General features: G+C 44.4%; 1 pseudogene; it reads right to left on the minus strand.

Moving 5' to 3' along the window:
- Positions 1-207: 207 nt before the first annotated feature.
- Positions 208-1,403, minus strand: LOC144819390 (dnaJ homolog subfamily A member 1 pseudogene; annotated as a pseudogene).
- Positions 1,404-3,878: the final 2,475 nt, after the last annotated feature.

Consider the following 3,878-nt stretch of genomic DNA (forward strand, 5'->3'; position numbering starts at 1 on the left):
TTGAGAAGGGAATGCTATATCTGAATGTGAATACTTATCTCATTAACATATGTAAATGAAGCGTCGCTCTACGCACTAGAACCATGCTTCATATACATATTGATTTTTATTCCCATAATTAATTCTGTGTCCTTAACATATATATGGTCGAATTTTAAAACGAGCATAATAGTAACCCGTGGGTTTTTGTTTCCTTAGTCTGTCCACCACAGAATACAAAACAAGGTGGTACAACAAGTATTAAAATACGCTAGGACCGATTTAAGATGTCTGACATTGAACACCTCCTCTTGGGTGATTTTCGTCGTCATCATGATACGCTTCTCCGTTATAATTATTCCTTCTTTGCTGGGATGGGTCAAAGTCTACTAAGTCTACTTGGTCCATGTCTTCAGTTTTTTAAATGTGCTTCCTTGATGGCAGAAGTATTTCCAAGAAGGGCACTTTTTCATTTGAAAGAAACCCCTTATCTGGAAAGTTCGCCTTGAATTCAATGATCAGACGCCCCTTCTCATATGGCCTGCAATATACTGGCATACCTTCACTCAGCACTGACTTGACATCACCATGTTTGACAATTTGTCCAGGATGAGAAGTTATGACGATAGTTCTACTGTCCAATGTAGAAATTGGTCTCTGGAAGTCACACAGTGCCTCAACCAGCTCGATCTCCATTTGCATCAAGAGGTCGTTACCACACCTTGTAAATATGCTGTGCTCTCTTTGATCCAAGACTATGATTATGTCCCCTGGTTCCAATCCTGGTTCTTGGTCACCTTCTCCATGGAATGTAATCTTCTGACCATCTCTCATGCCTTTATCCAAGTGAACTTCTAGTATCTTCTTTTTCCTTACAATTTGCCTTCCATTGCAGCTTTTACATTTGTCTTTTGGATTGATTCGCTCTCCTTGGCCCTGGCATTCCATGCACATAGATTGGATCTGTTGGACCATTCCTGGCCCGATTTGGTGAATTCTCATTTGCATGCCAGTGCCTCTGCATGTAGGACAGCATTCCACTGCACCTTTTTTACCACCACAACCTTCACATTCATCACAAATTGTGTTCTTCTGCAGAGCCAATTTTCTTGTTGCACCATTATATAAATCTTCCAGTGATATAGACAACTGATGAACAACATTCTCTCCTCTCCTTTCCCGTTGCATTCTTCCGCCACCTCCGAAGAACATATCAAAGATGTCCATGGGTGAGCCAAAGCCACCTCCACCCATGCCACCTTCTTTTATGGCCTGTTCCCTGCCTTTGTCATATAAACCTCTTTTCTTTGCATTAGACAACACTTCATAAGCTTGTGAAATCTGTTTGAACTTTTCACCTTCGTTGGGCTTTTTGACTGGGTGATATTTTAGTGCCAACTTTCTGTAAGCCTTTATGAGTTCCTCTTGGGGGGCGCTCTAGGATAGGGACTAGTTTAAATTTACTATCCAACACCTTCCCTACTATCCACGGGGACTGGAGTTGGAATAGTAAATTAAACTATTCACTATCTAGCGCCCCCCCAACGCAAGTCGCTGTAACGACTTGTGTTGTAAAAGTTGCGTTGTAAAGGCATGCGTTGTTAAAGCATGCGTTGTAACGACGTACATCCCAGTTTCTTTTACCATTTTCACAGCCAGCAGGGGTTAGAATAAGTGCACAGTGGAGTCACAGGTCGGGCGGTGCGGCGGCGCTGAAGCTGTTCTGCAGCTCCTTGTTCTTCCTTTGCCGCAGCCTTCTTGAAAGTTCGGGTGGAGCAATGCATACGGAGAACCCAAGGCAGGAGTGGTGCGAACTGCAGCAAAGATGGTAAGCTTCAAATATTAAAATAAATATTTGTTTTGTATTCTAATCATCTAAGGGAGGTTCACAGTGAAGGACGGGCTGTCCATTTTTAGGTCTCGCCTGGGCAGCGTGCATGCGCTGTCTGTCCGAGACATTTAGTAATCTATATTGGTGGTGAAACTCGCCCTATTGCAGAGTAATTTCACGCCGCTTGCCAATTGTGTACTTTAGCATTTTTTTTGTTAGTGGGCTCCCTATTGGATCTTGATCCGATACGTAACTTCCGTTTCTACCGGAAGCAGCACCGCCTCACTACATTCTCATTATGCTTACACAGCGTAATTGTTATTTTATAAAATAGTGTGCATTAACATGCCCGCGCTACTTACATAGATGGACTCTGCAATTGTGGTTGTATTTCCTGTAGAGAAACAGTGTCATGCTCATGCTCCACTATAGGTACCTGTTTGTAGTGCAATGCGCTGTAAATGTATCTGTATTTATTTATTGATGACGGTGAAATGCGCTTGCTTCACGCCCGGCACGTGCACAGCTTTTATGGACACTGTAGCATGTTTCACGATAGTACACTGTACCTTTTATTTTATCTAATTATTTATTTATTTATTTATGACAGTGCTTGTGCCAGTGCGTGCACAACTTTTATGTACTGAGGCGCCGCACTTACAGTTTCAGCACAGCGCCCGCTTTGATGTTTTTCTCTACTTATTTAAGCCGCTAGTATCCAGGCTGGAGTTCTCCGCTTGGTGACATGCGTGAGGCCGGATGCTTTCCATGCTGCGTGGATAGAGCAAAGGTTTGGCTAAAGAAAGTGACCGAAGACAGCTGTGGCCCTGGCGGAAGGAAGCAGATTCAGCTCTCGCAGACCTCTCTTTGCACACCTCCCGCTCAGGTGGAGGGTTGCTTAGTTTTGTTGTTGCCTGCATACTGCTAATGGCAGCTCAGGGTGCCTTTCCTCGCCTCACCCGAAAAGTGCTCGGCCGGCCCCCTCACCCCCCTAGGGGTTGTGGGTGCCGCCGAGCTCTTTGCCAGGGCCTGTTTTCAGCCGATTATGCTGCAAAAACGGCCCTGTAACAAAAACGGCCCCCAGGGGCCCCAAACCGGCCCCCACCCGTGCGGCGCACCGGGGGATTGCCTGGTGCCCGCTACGGCCAGTCCGGCCCTGACCTCCCCTACAGCCTCGAAGCATGCGTATACCAGACTGATTGCGTTTCCAATGCTTATTTACCATTTAAGCATTGTTACCAGAATGTCGCTGTTAATGTGTTACTAGGCAGAGCTGCGGGCTGCGAGGCACTGTGCTTTTTATGAGGAGTACAGCGTGTTTTTTTTTTACAGAGTAACTCCACTGCTGCTATGGTTTCTTTTATTGCATTTGTATCAGTTTCATTTTTATTTCACAATGAAGCAGACTCTGCTCTCGCAGCCCACTCTTCGTGCACACACCCACAGATCTACTTTGCTTGTGTTTTTTAAGTTGCTTGCACATTCCTAATGGCTGCTCGGGGTGCATGCCTCTCCTTGCTTCAGTTCACCACTGCTCCAGCCACACACATTTGACTTTCGCCAGCCTGGGAGCAACCATGTACAGCTGCAGGACCAGACCGAAAGCATATCCAATGTTTTTTTTTTTTGCTAACATGGCGCCCACTTCATGCTGCCAGCAACGGTGTGCATTGGCTTGCCATGAGCAGCTTTCTGTTACTTGTTCTAGATGCAGAATATTGGTGTGTCCGTCTGCCAGTGCTAACGGGTCTCGAAGCTTGTTTCATTTTGGATGTTTAACAAAATCTATTAAATTTTATCGCACTTCTCTGCTTTTTTACTATTTATGCGTTGCCATATAACTATTATTAATTTTCCTGATTATTTATTGAGAAACTTCATCAAATTTGTATTGAATGATTGTAGCGTGACACTACTGTTTTTTATGCAAGAGTAAGCTCTGTAAACTGGATTACCTTGACTAAGCACTTTTTTGCCTAAGCAGTTTAAAAAAAAAATGATGATGCAGCCACTGGCATCTCCATTCACCTAGTTCAGTCATTAATGGTTAACCGCACTTCAAACAATA

The sequence above is a fragment of the Lissotriton helveticus genome, chromosome 2_1, assembly GCF_964261635.1.
Source record: "Lissotriton helveticus chromosome 2_1, aLisHel1.1, whole genome shotgun sequence".
In the NCBI taxonomy this organism is placed as follows: domain Eukaryota; kingdom Metazoa; phylum Chordata; class Amphibia; order Caudata; family Salamandridae; genus Lissotriton; species Lissotriton helveticus.